The sequence below is a fragment of the Schistocerca gregaria genome, chromosome 3, assembly GCF_023897955.1.
Source record: "Schistocerca gregaria isolate iqSchGreg1 chromosome 3, iqSchGreg1.2, whole genome shotgun sequence".
Classification (NCBI taxonomy): domain Eukaryota; kingdom Metazoa; phylum Arthropoda; class Insecta; order Orthoptera; family Acrididae; genus Schistocerca; species Schistocerca gregaria.
Window position 1 is genome coordinate 391,842,223 of NC_064922.1, and position 22,786 is coordinate 391,865,008.

Below are 22,786 nucleotides of genomic sequence, written 5' to 3' on the forward strand. Positions count from 1 at the left end.
GAGGCAAGGTCCTGCACCGGGACGTGATGGAGGACGGTTGTCTGGTTGATGCAGCGAGTGTGGGACCGGACCTATAGCATGGAGATATACAGCAGCGGGAAGCGGCCACCCTGTAATTTGTGTGAAGCAGTAACGATTTTGCATTGGATGTCCTAGTGGTTCCCGAGAGTTGCCTTGGCTGCTTTCGGAGAAGAGAATTGGTAAGAGCTTGTGTCTACACTCTTTTCCGTACGATGTTGCTGCCTGCCTTTATAAATGGGTGAAAATCAGGCGCTTGTATTGACTATATGGGAACTGGTGATGTAAAATTACATTTGTGTGTACTATGACAATTTAGAGGTGAAAACTGTGGTGATTTCATTAGGTCTGGTTCTTTGCTGTGCAACTAAAGGAGTCAGTTATTTTGGGCAACTAAGGGAGCACCATTGCGTTGGTCTAAGTGATACGTTCTCCACGTTTTGTCTATGGCTTTGCGAATCGAAATCGTGTGGGAGTATGTGGGCGTAATTTGCTATTGTATTGTTGTATTGATGGTTATGTTGTAAAGACTGTTCTCTGGTGTGTTAAATCACACGCTGATTTGTAGCCAATCTAAGCAGAAGTTACCATTGCTACTTGCTTACGTGCTACTGTCCTTATGATTGGCGTTGTTTGTCTTTTGATTGTGGGTGTGCTCACGTTTTAAAAAAAATTACGGCTACTACTCATAAGGGTTTACTAGTAAGGAAATTGCTTAAGCTTTTATCATATGCTGGTCTGTTTGCCTATCACATTGGCTTTCTATGCAGTAACTGAAGGAATGTGTTTGGTAGTTCAAGATTGTAGGCTGACTAGTATTTGAACTGGTGTTGAGGTTAAGGGCGAGATGAACATCCCGCAAACCCGCATGCTGTGCGCGGTTGAATGTTCCGCTATTGGGAAGCTGGCTGTCTGTTCTTGGATTTTGTAAGGATACGTGATGAGTGCATCGCTGGAGTTTTTCGCGTGCTAAATTGCGAGGTGTCGGTGCCGTCCTAGGGCTAGACTTACTCTTTAATCTGAAATGTCTTGGATGTAATATGGTTGTTGCGGATTATGTAATTAATTTTGATCGCTGGTTCCTTAAAGGAAGTACTTCATTTTAAAATATGTGCTCGGTCAGAGCCTATTTATATATGATTTTAACTTATCATTCATAATTTCTAGTCTTGCTTTCTTAAAAGACTTTCAGTTAAATGATTGCTATTTGCCTGTTTAAATGTTTGAGTGACTTAAAGGAAAAGAATATTATTTTGTAATTTTGTATTGATTGTTCCTTTGGGTAATATCTGATTTATGCGTTCAATAAATGAGTGTCTAGTCAGTGGTGATGCACTGTTCTATTGCTAGCCTACCCCTTCCACTCCACAGCCTATTGAGCTGCTTTGTGTCGAAATTGTGTTCAGAACACCCCTCTGACTTGACACCTCAGTAGCGTCCAGCGCCTAATTAGTCCATGAGAAAAACATTTGTGGTAACGTCTTATGGGACCAAACTGCAGAAGTCAGCATCCCTAAGCCTACACACTACTTAATCATACCTAAACTAACTTACACGATGGACAATGGACAACACACACACCCATGCCCGAGGGAGAGCTCGAACCTCTGACGGGAGGATGTCCATGAGATCCTCTGGGCGTGGTAATGGATAAGTATCAATTACAGTTTGAGGGTTGACTGTAGACTTAAAGTCAACACGGAGGCGAATGCAACTTGAAGGACTGTGGAACAAAACCAGTGGGCTTGCCCACTGAGTAGCTGATACGGGCGCAGTAATTACATTATCTTGCAATTCTTTAAGTTCAGTAGCGACTTTGTCCTGTACGCCAATGGAAACAGATCTGGCTAGGCAAAATTTCGGCTGAGAACTGTCGTTCAGAGTAATATGTGCAAAAAAATTTTTAGCTTTGCCTAAACCTTCAGAAAAGAGTTCAGGAAATTCTGTCTTTTGCATTGAATTCAGACAATGACAGCACATTGTCCTGAATGTTAAAGCCAAACAAATTAAAAGAATCAAGACCAAATATGTTCTCACACTCGCATGATTGTAGCACTGTACAAGTCACTGTTTCCGTATGCAAGCGATACATGGCAGGCAAAGTATGTTCCGAGAACGGGGACGTCACGTCCTTTATAAGCTGTCAGGTGCGTGCTAGTTTTAGACAAGTGTGGGGAGTCTAACAGGTCATATATGGGACGACTCAACAATGAGACAGAGGCACCTATGTCCAAATGAAACTTCACACCTTTCCCACAAATAAGTAAATGAACAAAAACTTTGACTGATTAATCACTGACGAAACTACAATCTGGCTAGTTGCAGACTTGGAATACACTGTATTAATGACATGGGCCTTGTGACTAAATTTTTTGGGCTTAATTCTTATGTTTGCTCCCTTGCAAACATACCGATTGCACAAGCGTAACAGTGAGCTTGTCAGGAGGGGCAGTCTTGGTGTTTGTGCCATTTATAACAGCGAGGACAAGACGTAATAATATTCGCCTGTGTAGCGAACTGCTTATGCGGCGTGGAGAGGCGTTGTTTACTCCGCTTGGCTAACGCAAGCCGCCGGTGCGGAATGGAGCGATCACAACTAAGGGAGTCAACCCAGCCCGCATCTCGTGGTCGTGCGGAAGCGTTCTCGCTTCCCACGCCCAGGTTCCCGCTTTCGATTCCCGGCGGGATTAGGGATTTTCTCTGCCTCGTGATGGCAGGGTGTTGTGTGGTGTCCTTATGTTACTTAGGTTTAAGTAGGTCTAAGTTCTAGGGGCTGATGACCATAGATGTTAAGTCCCATAGTGCTCAGAGCCATTTGAACCCTTTTTGGACTCAACCCGACAAATAGCTGGCAGCTCAATTGCATGAGCCGACGAGGCACCGGAATCGTACTGACCTAGTATTTGCACTACTTGCTGAAATGATGGATCGGACTGTTCCAAAATTTGTTCTCTGAGTCTGATATCAGATACACTGTATACGATCGCATCACGCAACATAGCATCTGAATATAAAGCACCGCAAGCACACTTGAATTTTAATTTCCTTGTTATTCCCTGCAAATCTGTTACGCACTCGAGGTAAGTTTGTTCTGACCGTTTTTTGCAATGAAAGAATTGATACCCAGCTGCTACCACATTGACTTGTTGGTCGTAATAGTTAGTTAGTGAGGCGATAACACTGTCATACGCAAGTTCACTCGGAGTGGCGTTAGGAAAGAGTTTTTGAATTACTCTGAACACTGCACTGGCTCTGAGCACTATGGGACTTAACATCTGAGGTCATCAGTCCCCTAGAACTTAGAACTACTTAAACCTAACTAACCTAAGGACATCACACACATCCATGCCCGAGGCAGGATTCGAACCTGCGACTGTAGAGGTCACCTGGTTCCAGACTATAGCGCCTAGAGCCGCTCGGTCACACCGGCCGGCGACACTGCACTCCCTACAGTGGATGATAGATAGGGACGTTTCACAGTACCTGGGACATTTGGGCGATGAGATACAGTTCGAAGTGGGCTAACCACCTGAGCCATTCCTCTTCTTGGTCACGAAAATGTAGAAAAGATGACGGCAGCTGTAGTAGGCAGTGCTTGTTCCGTCGGGCACGCAGCGTTGGCTAGCAGCTGCTGCACTGTATTGAGCAGGGTGGAGATTTGTTGAGTCTGGAACCGACCGCCCAGGTTAGCCGTGCGGTCTAGGGCGTCTTGTCACGGTTAGCACGGCTCTCCCCAGCAGAGGTTCGAGTCCTCCCTCAGGCATGGATGTGTGTGTTGTGCTTCGCGTACGTTAGTTTAAGTTAGATTCAATAGTGCGTAAGCCCTGGGACCGAGGACCTCAGCAGTTTGGTCCCATAGTCCTTAGCACAATTTCCCAATTTTGGAACTGAAACATCTGCATTAGCTGTGTGGCATCTAACGTTTGCGGCTGCAGTGCCTGAGCAGGGGGCAGGACAGGTCGTGGGGGGGGGGGGGGGGGGGGGGAGAGGGGGGGCATTTTGGAAGTAACAAATGCAACTAAACTAAAACTCTGCCCAAACAGGCTATGAAGCCCGAGTGGCACCGACCGGCCGCCGTGTCATCTACAGCCCACAGGTGTCACTGGATGGTGTTAGCCAATGTCGGTGATCTGACGGGAACTGGTGTTACCACTGCAGCAAGGCTGTTGGCAACAAATGCACCAAACAGACAAAAATATGTACAAAGAAATGTTCTGCAACGTCCACCTGAAATCACGAATTAGCAAAAACGACAAGAAGCTGTTAATGCAATATGCGCTCTTGCAAAGTAAAAACAAGAGAGAATTAAAGCACCAGCAAAAAAATAGTGCCATGGCCATCGGCATGTGGTTTGTTTGTAACACTTCGTCACCAGTTGTTGGATCTTGCCCATTTGTCGCTTATAGGGTGCGTAAAGGATGATGCGTTCTTGCAATGCTATACAACAATTCAAGCAAATAGCATTAGTAGTTTTATTTCTATAAAGCAGAATTGACAATACTTAACTTCAATTACAGCAAACGTCGCTAGTGAGAGGCGACATGCAAACAATAAATGTCTTCGCCATAAACAAAGTCCAGACAAGTAACTGATAAGGATCACAACCGGTTCTTCTTTTAGGACGCTCCGCAAATACATTCCACTAATGTCTGTACACTGAGCCGATCTGAGTGGGGGAGGCTGGCAGGAGCAGCGCTTATATTTACTTCTTTCAGGGGGCGCTTCTGGCGCAGCTTGGTCCTTGTAAGCGAGCTACTGGCTGACGTTTCCTCACCGTCTTCCCTGGTTTTCCGGTCTTCGTCTTCGTTCCGTTGCTTGCGGTTACACCAAAACATCCAAATACGAGTAAAAGATCTGTGCACTGAACATTATAACTATGTGTATGATGTACAATCCCTGGAAAGGGTATTATGTAATATTATCTTTTTCTTTTTGCTATAAAGAAACGGGATTAGTACCTGTCATCCCTCTCTTAACGTTTTGTTTCGTGTTGAATGCAGTCGCTGTATCTGACAAAGTGAGATTAAAGTGTGAAATCATATACTTAATGATTAATATATGTATCAGATATTAAATCAGTGATCATTTGTAGAAAGCTTGCATCCTCCGTGTCATGATTTTAATTATTTCAGCATTTCTGCCATTTTATAACTGCAGTGACGCCAGTTAACAGAGAATCGCTGGTGGACGACAAGATGCCACTGTTACACGGCGAATTCAAATTTAGTCAAATATTGCTGTTCGCCTTTTTCAGGAACAGCAGTAAATTCTTAAGAGTGTCTATTAAAGCATCAAGATATTTATCCGGTTTTCTCAGTCTTTACAATTTTCTATACCCAAATTAGTAGCAGCAGCCTTGGCCTGTACTACTTATAGGAATTTAAATAATATAAATTTGATCCGGCCCCGTAAATGGCAGAAGCGATTTTAAATGACTTTTCTAAGATAATATTTACGGTTCTTATTTCGCTCTTGTCCTACGAAAGCCAGACTACAACAGAAAATTATTTTTCCCAAATGTTAGGCAGGCTTGTAGTCAGATTAATACTAAACAGACCCGTATGGCGAGAGGTGAAATAAAAGAATGGTGTTCAGTTGTAGTAATTACACCTCTTTAAAAGAAATATATCGTCGTTCATTTAAAAATGTAAAGGGAAATAACGAAGTATAATTCTTTGCTGTTGTTACAACAACTCCCCGACATATTGAATTTTCTGTTGTTGCAACAACTCCCCGACATACTGAATTTTCTTCGTAGAGTAGTATGCATGCAATAATTGGAATTCGAAATACGGCTGTACTATATAACAGTCACAAGCCCGAACGACTGATGCGAGTCTGTATGGACCAGAGAAATGACAACAAGCCAAAAATTTTACAAATTGCCCAGCACATTCAATTGGGTTAGGGTTGGTTGGGTTGATTTTGGGGGGGGGGGGGGGGCACTGAGGTCATCGGTCCCATCGGATTACGCAGGAATGGGGAAGGAAGTTGGCTGTGCCCTTTCAAAAGAACCATCGCGGCATTTGCCTGAGAAGATTCAGGATAATCATGGAAAACCCAAATCAGGATGGCCGCATGCTGGTTTGAATAGTCGCCCTCCCGAATGTGGGTCCAGTGCACTAACCACTGCGCCACCTTCCTCAGTTCCAGGTTATGGATGAAAGCGATATAAAATGGTTCATGCTATGTTTTGGTCATGAAACTTGTGAGAGCAAACCATGATCCAAAGCAGTTGAATTAGGAACCCAAAACAAGGGCGGATGCAAATTGCTCAGAAGTGGCTATAACTACAGATACGTGTCATAACAGGTGACAATAATCGGTGTGCGGATATGGCATCGAAATTAAGTCTCAGTAGTCCCAGTGGAAAAGCTCAACGTTTGCAGTCAAATGCGAAGGTTATCAACGGTCTGTTCTTCGGTGTCATCAGTGTAATGCACCATGAGTTCGTGGTACAACATCGAGCAATCAATAATGAGCACTACTTACAAGTTGAACGCCCTAATAGCAGATATGTAACAAATAAACCATGGTTTTTGCATCACGAGAATGCACCTCGTCACACTTCGTTGTCTGTTCGTGGAGGGTTGGCTAAAAACCATACCGTAAATGTGGTTGAGCATCCATCTTCCAAGACTTGGTTCCATTCGACTTTTTTATGTTTAAGAAACGTCGTTTTACAGGCATAGTTGAGATTAAAAACGCATCGCAAGAAAGAGCTTAAAACTACTACAAAGATCGAGTTCGAGAAGTGTTACAACGATTGGAAAAAGCATAGCCATCAGTGAATAATATTTGACCACTAAAAACATCTATTTGCCGAGGGGAGGGGGGCCATGACTTCCATTACACTCCCCATCCCCTCCCACTTGGTTTCACGCCCGCTAATCGAGACGGGGCTTCCCACTTATATTCCGTATGGAACCCTGGCATAGAAGAAATCTTTGTGTTCTGAAGAGACAGAGCAGTTCTGCGATTTTACCATACGGAGGCAATAGATTTGATATCGACGAAGTGAGGTTTCACCACGGAGTGCGAGCTGCGCATTTTACAGACTTGAAGTAGAATCTTGTCCATTATTTCATATCCGCCATTATATGCCGGGTAAGGAATATGAAAATAATGTGGTGCACTTAACATTGCTCTTTACAACGAAATGTAATGCATACCAGTGCTTATTCGGAGTATTACCATGCTCAAATGATAATATACGAGCCATAAGGCAATTTAAAAGTCAGTTCTGTTCAAAAATGTTCAAATGTGTGTGAAATATTATGGGACATAACTTCTAAGGTCATCAGTCCCTAAGCTTACACACTACTTATCCTAAATTATCCTAAGGACAAACACACACACCCATGCCCGAGGTGGGACTCGAACCTCCGCCGGGACTAGCCGCACAGTCCATAACTGCACGGCTAATCCTGCGCGGCAAAAGTCAGTTTTGTGTATCATTAATGCAAGAGTACTATAACCACTGAGGACCAACGAAATAATATTGCAGTTTTAGTACTCCTAGCCCCAAGAAGAAAACTGTACAGTATGTGATCTCTAAACTTTAATGGGTCAAACGAGGAAAAGAAGGTAGAAAAAGACGTTTATAAGATGACGAAAGGAATTTCTGAGTTATTCGACTACGAATTAACAACTCTGTGATAGAGCACAACAAATAACTGATTAACCAACATAACACTTGCGAGGAGCACAGACATATACACTCAACACACGCTGAAGAAACCATAAATACATATCAAAGAAGTTCGTACACAGTCATATCACTTGAGTTAATCGATTAGTCGATATTGTGGATATCACAACGTAATCCTTATCTGTGAGGGACATTCAATAATTAAAGAGACAAAGATTTGTCGAAGTAACAATTAAGTGCTTTGTAGGAGTAGGTTTGTACTTCTTGCCTTTAGGTTGGCAAAAATAGAATGAGCTGATAATAACTGACGGATAAAAATTATTTTGTTTGTAACATCAATATTGCATTTAACGATTGTGTGTATGCTTGGAAATTCCACTTTCGTTGAATAACGTCAGGTGATCCGTTTTTTGCCGTCTGATGGTGAGGAACTGGCTAAAATCTTTTCTCGAATGATTTTACAGTTAGGTGAAAATTTACATTTTTGTAAGTGTGTAGAACTGTTCTAACCTCAGTGACTGGTGTGCATCGTCCTGGCCGGCCAGTTTAAGTGTCAACTCCTTCACTTGAAAAACATATAGGCAATATTATTCGTGAAGGTCGACGAGTTATACTTGAACATGTAGCAAAAACAGTGTTGGCACAGCTGGTTACATTATCTGGCTCAGTTTCAGCAAAAGCGAGTGCACGGTGGATGCTAAAAGATTTTGCTTAACAACACAAGTAAACAAAAATCAAAGAGAGTACAGAGTTGAAAGAACGGTACAAGAGAGAAGGTGAACATATTCTAAAAACGATTTTCATCCGTTTGGTCCACTTCAGGAGGCATTATTTGGAAGAAAGTTCAGCGACAGTGGGGATGTTGTAGACTTTGTAGAAAAGTGGCTCAAACAACAAAACGAGGACTTTCTCCATCTGGCATAAAATAACTAGTTCATTGTTGGGCAAGTGTATTAATATTGGTGGAGATTACCTTAAGAAGCAGTAAAAGAAAGTCTCAAATTTGTAAATATATATAATTTTGTTTTGCACATCAATTTGCCTTCTAAATTACTGCATGTCCTTCGTATATGACTGCTTGTCTGTCTGTTGGGAACGTATAATCTCAAAAAGTTATGGCCCGATTCTTTAGTTTTTTTGTTTTTTGCAAAATGACCGGCATTGTCTAGAGAAGGTTTGGTAGCTATATAGCTTTTTCAACAAGAACAATGCTGGAATTCTCGACATTTTGCCTTCTGTATGGTGCGATTACTGTAAGCTTAACATTCTGACAGTTTTGCATTACAGTTTTTTTTAAACAAAAGTGGGTCACCTATACAATAATTTGCAAATGTAAGCTAAATAATTTGTTCATTCGATTCAGTTGAAACTTTGTGCAATTGTTGCTTTCTCTGTGAAAATAATCACGCCTCCTAAACGCTCATCAGTTGGTAGATTTACCAGTCAAACACGAGAGGGAAAGGGATTATATACTTCTCAAGGAAGCGAGGTATAACAAGTTATCAATCAGATCGTTTATGGGTTATTCAGTCACGTGCATCAGAACTGTAAGATCAACTCTGAAAATAAAACAGCTGTAAAGAAAACATAAAAAAAAAAAACGGGAAAGCCACTGCATGTGGTAAAAAGGTGTATATGCAAAACTTTATACTGTTTTCAAATGGCTCTGAGCACTATGGGACGTAGCATCTGAGGTCATCAGTCCCCTCGAACTTAGAACTACTTAAACCTAACTAGCCTAAGGACATCACATGCATCCATGCCCGAGGCAGGATTGGAACTTGCGACCGTAGTGGTCGCGCGTTTCCAGACTGAAGCGCCTAGAACCACTTGGCCCCACCGGCCGGACTGCTGTTTTCAGATTTGTAAAAACTTTCTTAAAAACGCTAATTTGTTTATATGTAAGTAATAACGAATATTTTTCCTATTGTATAACAGAAAGCAAATGAAAGCCCAGTGATGATGCTGAAACCCCATCGAAACGTCTCTGAGTGATAGCACAAACAGAAACAATTGTGTTTTGCTCAAGGCTAATCCCTTCCAAAAGTACAGTTTATTTGTAAAGCAAACACAGATGGAAGAGCTTATATCTCAAGGCGATACACACACTGTTTTGTCAGTAATGATGATGCAGCTTCATTCTTTCTTTAAATGCTGTTAATGTTTAATGTTCCGCCTTTTGAACGACAAGGATTTGTTTCGTTGATCAAACGTATTTTTGCCTTGCTTATATTAGGCACCCACAATGATCGAATACATTTTAAGCATTTTGAAGTTTTAATAATTTGTGACCATAAGGATATGAGAAACAAATCGTTTAATCCGTTACTAAAAGCTAATTTTCTTTCATTGTGCAACTTTCTACGGCTTTATAGTATGTGTACTTAACCGAACGAAATATATTTTATGAAGAAAACGTCATCGTTACGAGGTCAAAGATGAAACTTGAGCTACTAATGTTTTATGGTGCTGCAGGCACAGTCACACAAAGTCATAAGTAGCAGTAATTGGTACTTACATACTTCACAGCAAGTAATCCACTCCGTAGTCTTCGCTGTCCGACGTAGATGAATCAGACTCAGCAAGATTTATGACTAATGGTTCCATAACCGTGTCCCTGCCAATTTCCCTGTTGTAATCTTCATCTTACAGTTCTTATGCATGTCTTACGCAAGCAAGCTGCCCATGCAGATGTTGAAATGCTGTCTATTGCTGTCCGCAATATATTCTTTCATCTGAGCTCTTATCAGCTCGATTAGGTTGTAATGGCAATGGTATGGGGGGGGGGGGTAATATAATGATACACTGTCCACCAACTGCTTTGCAATTTCGTCTATCTCATAAACTCTGTGTGCAGGCTTGTATTTATTGACAAGAACAAGCAATTCTGCTCTGGTATACGACTAGTTATGAGGTATTCCGTTAGATGACAGCCATGCAATAATGTCTGCCATTTTGGAGTTCGTATTTGGAGCTTTGTTCACTTGCACTAAGTGGATGCTCGCATTGTCCATGACTATAACTGAAGATGCAGGAATATGTGGCACCAATTGTTGTGTAAACCGCCTTCTGGAGACGCTGTAAGTCATTTCAGAGTGGTAATTTTCAGAATTCTTAGCTTTAGACGTCTTAAAAATCAGGGTACCCTGGGGAATAAAGCCAGTATCTGCTGGTCCGACATGAAGCACTATAACTCTGTTACCCTTACCAACAGGAACTTTTAATCCACCGTACCCATCGCTCATTTTCCAGCACATAGCCGCCGGCCAGTGAGACCGAGCGGTTCTAGGCGCTGCAGTCTGGAACCGGGCGGCCGCTACGGTCGCAGGTTCGAATCCTGCCTCGGGCATGGATGTGTGTGATGTCCTTAGGTCAGTTAGGTTTAAGTAGTTCTAAGTTATAGGGGACTGATGACCTCAGAAGTTGAGTCCCATAGTGCTCAGAGCCATTTGAACCATTTGAGCCAGCACATAGCCCTGCGTGGTTCTGATTAACGAAAGTTTCATGTAAGTAATAATTTCTAGATGTGCCAGCTTCTCCGATCTTCTGCATTGTTCTCAAAAACACTGCCCTTGCAGCCACAATATCGCTGCGTTCCATTAATAATTTCCTATCATTGTTCGTTTTCTGATTCATGAATCCCATGTCCTTTAGTATCATCAACATTGTCCATTTGCTTCCGTTAAAATTTTCGGCTTCTGTATAAACTAGTTTCTCTGCTGTTCGATACTCGCCTTCGGCATACATGGTGAACACTAAGCGCCGCTAAACGTTTTCCGCAAAATCGTCTAGCTCACCCACTTCTTTTTTGCGGTTGTGTTGCTTCCCTGGTGATTTGAAAACAACTGAGCAGCAGGCTTGGATAGACGTCTTAGCTTCGCTGGATATTCTCTGAACGGTCCTCACACCAATACCACAGGCTTCAGCTGTCTGCTCCTGGCATTTGGCAATGGCGCGCGACACACGCCTTGTGCCGGCGTGGATTCAGCGGAAGATTGTCTCTTAAAAAGTACTGGTATACAAGGAACACTATTGTTTTTGCCTGTTTGTGTAGTACTTGGCGTGATTGCTTAATCATTCACAGTGAACACCATGAAGTCAGTCAACACTCAGCACGTAACACACTGACTGAAATAAACAGTTCGAACTTCTGAACACAACTGACCGCACAGAACGAAGACAAGAATGTCACTGGCGCGCGATTGGCTGTGAGTCACGTGGTACACTTCCGCATTCTTCTGCACATCCGACCCACAACCGCGTTCGTAGCTGCTCTCCGCTCGAGATCCGGTGAGTAGGGGACGGGGGGAGTGGGGGTTGGACAATCGGTGTTATGCCGTTTTTGCTCAAAAACTGAGAGGGTGGTTTTGGTTGGCGCGTTGTCATCATGGAAGAACTAGTCGCCTGTGCGCGAAAGATCTGCCCTTATCTTACAGATACTTTCCCTCAATCTTTTCAAAACCTCCAAGTAAAGCTTCTGGTTGACGATTTGACCCGGGGGAACAAATACCACGTGCACAACACCTCTGCAATCGAAGAAACAGATGAGCATTTTCTTGATGTTTGACTTCGCTTGGCGAGTATTTTTGGGACGAGGAGAGCCACTTGTCTTCCACTGGCTTGATTGCTGCTTTGTTTCGGCTTTGTATCCATATCACCGCAATTCATCACCAATAATCACCTTGGAAAAAAATTCAGGGTCTTCGCTGAGCTGATTTTGAAGCTCAAAACGTGCCTGAAGTCGACTCTCTCTTTGCTCGTCTGTGGGAATACGAGGGACAAATTTGGCTGCAGCCCTTCTCAAGTGCAAATCTACGGATAAAATCCTCTGAATTGAACTCCATGATATTCCAGGCAATTCACAGAGTTGATCAACGATTCGGCAACGGTCTCCACTATCGAGGGCATTGATTTTATCGACGTTTACGTCACTTCTTGACGTTGAGGGGCGTCCTGAACGGGGTCGGTCTTCAATTGACATTTCTCCATTTAAAAATGTGAAACCACTCGTAGACTCTGGTTTTACTTAGGGCAGCGTCCCCTTAAGTAGTCTTAAGCATTACAGTACTTTCAAATGGTTCGAATGGCTCTGAGCACTATGCGACTTACCTTCTGAGGTCATCAGTCGCACAGACCTTAGAACTAATTAAACCTAACTAACCTAAGGAGATCACACACATCCATGCCCGAGGCAGGATTCGAACCTGCGACCGTAGCGGTTGCTCGGTTCCAGACTGTAGCGCCTAGAACCGCACTGCCACTCCGGCCAGCACAGTACTTTCCGCGGCCGGTTTCCCCAACAGGAAACAAAATTTCGCGGCTGCGTGTTGCTCTCGGCAATCTGCCATCACGTTTTTGCCGAAATGGAAAAAAAGTTGTTTTACTAAAAAAACTTACGGGCGAACTGATGCAATCACAGCGACACAACTTCGCACACTGACTAAGGTGCGTGACCGTAGCTGACACCTGGTCGAATAATGGGTTCCCATCCCCACCGCAGCCAAATTCTCGATACTTTTGGTTCCCTCCTCGTATGGCGAAAATTGAATGTCCTTTCAACACGTCCGAAAATGGTGCAGGGAGCTTAGTGCCGATCGGAAGGAGGTCCACGATGAAGAACGGAGTGGAAGACAGTGAGTTTCAGAGGCTGTTATGAGATGGTCCAACGCGAAGTGCTTCAGAACAGAAGGATCACTGTCCGGAACTTGTTGCCCGGATTCCTGGGAGTTCTTACAGTGCAGTTATTTGTAAATAAATTATTGTATACCAGGAGTAAAATCTAATGATTGTCTCTAACTAGAAGTCTGTAAATATATGTGTATACGAATTAGCTTATTGTAAATTGATCTAAGCTTGTAAATACTTTGACATGTCCTATATCCTTGTAAAAAGAGATCTACGGATGAATAAAACTACTACTACTACTACTACTACATAGTTGAAAGAGTTTTGACGAAAAAATGGGGGTATCACAAGTGTTGCGCTTAATGGGTACCACGTACGCTGACAGTAGAACACAAGGAGAAACACTTTGTTTGGTTTGCAGGGTTTAACGACTGAATGCATTAGTTGCTGGAAAGTTTTCGGGGTTGTATGGCTGTGGTCCAAGCAACTTTTCGGTCAGTGACTTTTCGTCCAGAACTGCCCTGAGCGTTACCGTTTCTGTCCCTGACTATCAGGAGCCGAAAATTTTCTTGGACCGTGATCATATCCCCACCGCACTGAAGAAAGTGCAAAAAGGTGGGAATTTAAGGAGATGGGACCTGGATAAACTGAAAGAACCAGAGGTTGGGTACCTTTGAGGGATGAAATAGTGAAGGCAACAGAGGATCAAATAGGTAAAAAGACAAGAGCTAGTACAAAATATAAAAATGCAGTAAATAAAGCAGGCAAAAAGGAATACAAACGCCTCAAAAATGATATTGACAGGAAGTGCAAAATGGCTAAGCAGGGATGGCTAGAGGAAAAATGTAAGGATGTAAAGGCTTATCTCAGTAGGGGTAAGATAGATACTGCCTACAGGAAAATTAAAGAGACCTTTGGAGAAAAGAGAACCACTTGTATGAATATAAGGAGCTCAGATGGAAACCCGCTTCTAAGCAAAGAAGGGAAAACAGAAAGATGGAAGGAGTATTAAGAGGGTCCATACATGGGCAAAGTACTTGAGGACAATATTATGGAAATGGAAGAGGATGTAGATGAAGACGAAATGGGAGATAAGGTACTGCGTGAAGAGTTTGACAGAGCACTGAAAGACCTGAATCGAAATAAGGCCCCCGGAGTAGACAACATTCCATTAGAACTACTGACAGCCTTGGAAGAGGCCAGTCCTGACAAAACTCTACCATTTGGTGAGCAAGATGTATGAGACAGGCGAAATACCCTCAGACTTCAAGAAGAATATAATAATTCCAATCCCAAAGAAAGCAGGTGCTGACAGATGTGAAAATTACCGAACTATTAGTTTAATAAGTTACAGCTGCAAAATACTAACGCGAATTATTTACAGACGAATGGAAAAACTGGTAGAAGCCGACCTCGGGGAAGATCAGTTTGGATTCCGTAGAAATGTTGGAACACGTGAGGAAATACTAACCCTACGACTTATCTTAGAAGAAAGATTAAGGAAAGGCAAATCTACGTTTCTAGCATTTGTAGACTTAGAGAAAGCTTTTGACAATGTTGACTGGAATACTCTCTTCCAAATTCTGAAGGTGTCAGGGCTAAAATACAGGGAGCGAAAGGCTATTTACAATTTGTATAAAAACCAAATGGCAGTTATAAGAGTTGAGGGGCATGAAATGGAAGCAGTGGCTGGGAAGGGAGTGAGACAGGGTTGTAGCCTCTCCCCGATGTTATTAAATCTGTAAATTGAGCAAGCAATAAAGGGAACAAAAGAAAAGTTCGGAGTAGGTATTAAAATCCACGGAGAAGAAATAAAAACTTTGAGGATCGCAGATGACATTGTAATTCTGTGAGAGACAGAAAAGGACTTGGAAGAGCAGTTGAACGGAATGGACAGTGTCTTGAAAGGAGGGTATAAGATGAACAACAACAAAAGCAAAACGAGGATAATAGAATGTAGTCGCATTAAGTCGGGTGATGCTGAGGGAATTAGATTAGGAAGTGAGACAAAGTAGTAAAAGAGTTTTGCTGTTTGGGGAGCAAAATAAGTGATGATGGTCGAAGTAGAGAGGATATAAAATGTAGACTGGCAATGGCAAGGAAAGCGCTTCTGAAGAAGAAAAATTTGTTAACATCGAGTATAGATTTAAGTGTCAGGAAGTCGTTTCTTAAAGTATTTGTATGGAGTGTGGCGATGTATGGAAGTGAAACGTGGACGATAAATAGTTCAGACAAGAAGAGAATAGAAGCTTTCGAAATGTGGTGCTACAGAAGAATGCTGAAGATTAGATGGGTAGATCACATAACTAATGAGGAGGTATTGAATAGAATTAGGGAGAAGAGGAGCTTGACTAGAAGAAGGGATCGGTTGGTAGGACATGTTCTGTGACATCGAGGTATCACAAATTTAGTATTGGAGGGCAGCGTGGAGGGTAAAAATCGTAGAGGGAGACAAAGAAATGAATACACTAAGCAGATTCAGAAGAATGAAGGCTGCAGAAGGTACTGGAAGATGAAGAAGCTTGCAAGAGGATAGGGTAGCATGGAGAGCTGCATCAAACCAGTCTCAGGACTGAAGACCACAACAACACAACATGATCATATCAACCGGAAGGATCCCTAGCAACAAACAATAAAAGAGCTCTATTAATTTCAGATATTAGTACGGGTTTGAGGAAGGTCTTCTTAAAATTTACGTCTGTAGCGCAGCTTTGTGGGGGAGTAAAACGAGGGCTGTCAGGAATTTAACGTTGAGGAAACTGGAAATATTCCAAATATCGAAGATCTTGAAAATTAAATGAACAGATGAAATGCGAAATGAAGTACTGAAAATAATACGGAGGAAAGAAATCTATGGAAAACCTTTTGCATGTTACACCGCCCCCTTTTCAAATCGGTGTCTGTAACTAGGTGAGCCAGCAGGCTACCACTGCATTCCGCTACCAAAATCTGAAAGGTGTTCAGCAGACATGACGAAAGTCTACATCTAGGCACTGGAGCGAAGTGATTACACCACGACTAGCTCTTCTGTTATTGGTGCTGGGAACTGGAACACTGCCGAAACAGACTTCCACAGTGCTGACCTGAATTACACTGTGCCCGGGCGTGGTGTTGCTCCACTTGTGCAGCCTGTTTGGCCGTAAGTAAAGTCCTGTCACAACAGGGCCTGGTCGAGCGGCCATAACTACTGCCTGCGCTGGCCATGCGGTAGGTACCATCGACCACGGCCTATCCTGAGAGGTACCCCAAGCCAGTCATCCAACAACTACTAACAGACACTGCCTCCGCTAGTCACGGGACCTATGGAGTGTGCTTAATCTCTATGCTGCTGGGGGATGAACCGATGCCTTTCTGCGGGGGCCTACTGCTGGCTGGCTTCAGCTGTCTTCATCATGCCACCCAGGTATCCTCGGTTCACCGAACGCACGTGAAGGCGCCTTGTTCCTCACTTACAGTCACTGGCGGGGAACTGTGTAGAGAAGTATGGTAGCCATCATGTACTTACTGTTGTGTTGTCCATAGTTCGTTTATCTGTTTCGAAGTGAGTAATGAAGCAACTTCCGGCCCATTGCAGGAAGTACCTATAACTCGGAGAAGAAAATTTGATGAGATATTAAGCATTTTTTCGTTTACTTTATAACAAATCAAGTCGGTCCTATAACAAACTTTATTTTATAACTTGATTGTCAAGATAGCGAATAATATGTACTTTATACAAAAATGACTCGTTTTAGAAACAGTCTTAACAGGTCGATTAGTCAAAAATTTTACTCTACACAAAAGATTAACCTCCCCAAAATGACGTCTGTTCTTTCATAAGATGAGTATGTGGGTGAGAAGAACTGACTTCCCTCGCCGTGAGCAATCCGTGAGATACGTTTCATTGAAAATTCGGTACGACAATTAATTTTGCAATTGGGTGTTAATTACGTGCATATTTGCAAAGGTCCAAATTTACCTTAAATCAGTTCTTCAAAAAAGTCTTTTCAGAATCCATATATACTCTAATCATAGTCTTATTCAACCATTTCCGTCAAATCTCTATTCAATATTTAGCAGTTCAATTCCAGATAAAAATTTCCTACCATTCAGTTCCATGTCTATTCCCAACACAACTCGCCTAATAATGCTGATAACGCTCCCTCTGGGAGAGCCCTAAGGCAGAGATGGTGTAACACAATCAAAGATCACCGATCACGGCTTGCTCTCGGATGTGTCAATTATTAACTTTTCTGTAATGGCCAAGATGACATGCGCACCTCATACAATTGTCTTCATTCTTGCAGTCAGGACCTACCTCCATACAACTTCCATTTTTTTCCCATCTCCAGAAATTTCTTGCCGGTCACCACTTGGGTCAAGGTAAACTTCCAAAACAGGTCCACGTCGCAATCAGCCTAATTCTACGAAGTAGATGGGGGGCAATTAGTACCAAGATTTGATACATGCCTTCATTCACATGATAAATATGGCGGAAAGAAGTTTAAGCTACGTACATTTCCCTGTACTAAAATACACTCCTGGAAATGGAAAAAAGAACACATTGACACCGGTGTGTCAGACCCACCATACTTGCTCCGGACACTGCGAGAGGGCTGTACAAGCAATGATCACACGCACGGCACAGCGGACACACCAGGAACCGCGGTGTTGGTCGTCGAATGGCGCTAGCTGCGCAGCATTTGTGCACCGCCGCCGTCAGTGTCAGCCAGTTTGCCGTGGCATACGGAGCTCCATCGCAGTCTTTAACACTGGTAGCATGCCACGACAGCGTGGACGTGAACGGTATGTGCAGTTGACGGACTTTGAGCGAGGGCGTATAGTGGGCATGCGGGAGGCCGGGTGGACGTACCGCCGAATTGCTCAACACGTGGGGCGTGAGGTCTCCACAGTACATCGATGTTGTCGCCAGTGGTCGGCGGAAGGTGCACGTGCCCGTCGACCTGGGACCGGACCGCAGCACGCCAAGACCGTAGGATCCTACGCAGTGCCGTAGGGGACCACACCGCCACTTCCCAGCAAATTAGGGACACTGTGGCTCCTGGGGTATCGGCGAGGACCATTCGCAACCGTCTCCATGAAGCTGGGCTACGGTCCCGCACACCGTTAGGCCGTCTTCCGCTCACGCCCCAACATCATGCAGCCCGCCTCCAGTGGTGTCGCGACAGGCGTGAATGGAGGGACGAATGGAGACGTGTCGTCTTCAGCGATGAGAGTCGCTTCTGCCTTGGTGCCAATGATCGTCGTATGCTTGTTTGGCGCCGTGCAGGTGAGCGCCACAATCAGGACGGTATACGACCGAGGCACACTGGGCCAACACCCGGCATCATGGTGTGGGGAGCGATCTCCTACACTGGCCGTACACCTCTGGTGATCGTCGAGGGAACCTGAATAGTGCACGGTACAGCCAAACCGTCATCGAACCCATCGTTCTACCATTCCTAGATCGGCAAGGGAACTTGCTGTTCCAACAGGACAATGCACGTCCGCATGTATCCCGTGCCACCCAACGTGCTCTAGAAGGTGTAAGTCAACTACCCTGGCCAGCAAGATCTCCGGATGTGTCCCCCATTGAGCATGTTTGGGACTGGATGAAGCGTCGTCTCACGCGGTCTGCACGTCCAGCACGAACGCTGGTCCAACTGAGGCGCCAGGTGGAAATAGCATAGCAAGCCGTTCCACAGGACTACATCCAGCATCCCTACGATCGTCTCCATGGGAGAATAGCATCTTGCATTGCTGCGAAAGGTGGATATACACTGTACTAGTGCCGACATTGTGCATGCTCTGTTGCCTGTGTCTATGTGCCTGTGGTTCTGTCAGTGTGATCATGTGATGTATCTGACCCCAGGAATGTGTCAATAAAGTTTCCCCTTCCTGGGACAATGAATTCACGGTGTTCTTATTTCAAATTCCAGGAGTGTAAAAAAAATGGCTCTGAGCACTATGGGACTTAACATCTGAGGTCATCAGTCCCCTAGAACTTAGAACTACTCAAACCTAACTAAGCTAAGGACATCACACACATCCATACCCGTGGCAGGATTCAAACCTGCGACCGTATCGGTCGCGCGGTTCCAGACTGAAGCGCCTAGAACAGCTCGGCCACAGCGGCCGGCGTGGTGAAATACAAATGAAACAAATTGATAATCGTTTTAATACCCAAAAGGTAATTGCTTTCAGAATTGACTTTGTACGTTGGTGGCAATATAATGCTCACACAGTCGTCTTCGACAACAAGTATTCGAGACTTACCCAACAGTGTCTTATGAGAACTAACTTGCCATTCTTCGAAGAGTGCCAGTTTAAGTTCCACGAGTATTTCTAATACACCTTCGTATGGGCAGTACCTGTCACTTACGAACCTGCAGAACCCTTCTGAATTTGTGTGTGTCTGCTATCTTGTGTACTTGGCAAGGACTCCAAACTCTGTAACAATACCCAAGAATTGGTCGCAGTAGTATCTTGTATGCGATTTCCTTGCGTTGCACTTGCTCAGAACTTTTCGAACGAAAAGACATTTCCTATGGCTCGATGTACACGAGCGACCAACAGCCGTGATTGCTCTCAGCGAGATCGGTGCGTCAGAAATGGTTTCAGTGCACACACGGCGGCATCGCAACGATAGTCGTTCAGCAGTACCGCACTGTAAGCCAACCACTAAGCACGTAGATAGGAGAAAGCGAGAAGAGATTGTTCATTTCGTTTATAAACACATTAAGAAACTTAAGAGTAGTTTTTACACTCACCTACTGGTTGGTTCACAGATGCCGAAATTAAGAGTTCGTTACACTGTTTATAGATTTAAGAGAAGTTGAAAGTAAATTTGTTATTTTCATATGAGTGTACAATAGTTTGATGAATTAACAGCAAAACTGCAATCACCCACCAAAAGCAAGAACTATGCAATGAGGCTTTCACTACCGCCTAATCTAGTCAGTGTAATTTTGCCATGAGACCTCCTACGAGTAATGAATGTTTAATTGCCGTGAAAATCGTCCCCGAGGTATGTGGTGGGCCGTGGTGTGTCTTTTCTGGCACACCAGCTCTTTGGCAGTTCTGTCGATTACCCGGCCGTGCTACGATCTTTGCCCCTGTTGTGATCTGGCGGAGGGTATTTGTGGCAGGGGAGTTGGTCGTGGGACCGGCTACGAGGCGCTAGGACGTGCTTCAGGGGACGAAGGGGCAAAACACGCGCGCTCGGCCAGCAGCGGCGCGGCCGGTCATCTCGCAGGACGGAAGCGAGTTCGTGGCGCACCTGCCTGATCTCAACTCCGGGTGCTGCTCGTCGCCTTGCCTTGGTACCTGTTGCCGCGAACACACCATTTCCTCGAGACCATCTCGAACAACGCTTTCCATCGGAGGTGTAAGTGATTTCGGTGCCTTCGTTTCGTGGAACAATTTGCGTTCCAGTGATTGTCACTTGTGGGTTGGTTGGTTGGTCTTGTGTATGTGTTGATGAAATAAGAGCAGCCGGCAAGGTGTGTGACAGGAAACAGACCAGCCGTCAATACTTCCTTTAAGGAAATCAGTGTCCCCGAAAGATGTAGTGACTGTTAAGCTATTGAAGATATTAGGTCATAGTCTAGTTGTAATTTGCTGCATACCAAACTTAAACAATTCAGTTACATTGCAGACCTATGCAAGGGAATTAAGGTTGCAAGGGGGCTTAATTAAAAAGAAACGGACTAATATTAATGAATAAATGCAATAATTTTACTAGCTGTGTGACCGGTTACGAAGTCTCGTAACCGGTTGGCCCTGACTATTATTAGCACGCAATCTGACTGCGTAAAATAAAAATAAAGAATGTCAAGGAATTTCGATTAACACAATCGATTAATTAAGTCCCCTGCAATTATAAAAGCTACGAAACAACAAAGCACAAGTGTAACTTTCTGTGTGTGGTAGTGTGACTCAACGTACATGTATCTGGCTCCATTCCTTCTCAATATGACAAAATATTTTAAACACCATTTACAATGAACTAATTGAAAAACCAGAAATACTATAATTGCACATAGAAACTAGAATTACAAGTCTAATAAATGAACACGAGCCAGATGCTTTGTTCACTGTACCTGTGAGCAAGAGGGTTTGTTATTAAAGATAACTGTAATACCTTTTTACCTCATTATATATTGACGAAAATATTCAATTACACCAGCATAATAAATCAAAAGCCCATCTCCTTCCTCAAATATATTCTGACAATTGCATCTATAAATTACACCAACCAAACAGTACAACATTTCAGTCAACACTCAGATCGTCTACTCTCTCGCCCAACAGAACAACGACTGCTCTCGACACCCTCTGAACTACTACTGCGCCCAATGGAGGCGCAATCTCTGGCGCTGTGACACAGTGTAGCAACCTTTCAAGGCGCACAAAACCTCTTTCTCCATTCCATCTTTGTACACATTGTCAGTCTTAATCATATGTGGAAGTATTGTTTGGGAAACTGAGAGAGTAAAGGTCAGATACTATACTTTTAGCATTGGACTTGTGTACATTTCTTAGCTTAAATGTTTTACTCTATGGTTGTGCATTTGAATAACGTGATAGTATCTTGAATTTTTTTCCATTTCGTCCTTGTACACACTGTCGGTCTTAATGATGTGTGGAAATATTGTTTGGAAAACTGACGGTGTAAAGGTCTGATATTATATTTTCAGCATTGGATTTGTGTACATTTCTTAGTTTAAATGTTTTACAACATTGATATTGCTGCAAAATCTGTCACTTCTATTAATAACACTTATTGGAATTTTAATTTGTGTTATTGATCTCTTAACGTATATTAATTGATGTCTGCTTGGTGTTTGCAGTGTTTTCTTCGGTCTATTTGTGTTTCAGTTTTCTGTGAGTTGGGGTGTGTGGGAGAGGCGCCACGATCTGCTTCAGTGCACAGAAGCTGTGACGTGTCGTCTAATGGGAAGTGACTCCCGGCGTTTAGGTGTTGTTTTGGACGACTGATCTTCTGCTTCGGGCATTTTAAGTTAAGTCACCTTTTGCCCTGGTCAGTCTGGCGTCACTGCCCGTTTGATAAACTCGCATGTATAATGAAAAAAATATTTTTTTAAATTTGCCTGACAGTGAATTATATTAACTGTAACATCCACATTCCACATTTTTTAAACGACTTCTGATGTAATTTACTGTTTGTTAAGTAATTTAATTTGCTGCTTGCTTAAGAAGGAAGCTGTCATTTTTTGATGTTATCTCAATGACGGCCACATGTTGGTTGTATGTTAGCTATTTGATTAATGTGGCCTAAAATAAATTGTTAATTTATTTCTAGAATTGCTAGTTGTTGTGTTTAGGGAGTGACATTATAGATGCCTTGACCTTCCATGCTAAGTGTACCCTTCATCCCCACTTCCTAAGTCACATGTAGAATTTAGTATTCTAACGAATAATTGGATAATATTTCAGAGACTTAACTACGATAAGCTGAACTTTATTGTTAGCATTATCATATGATACTGT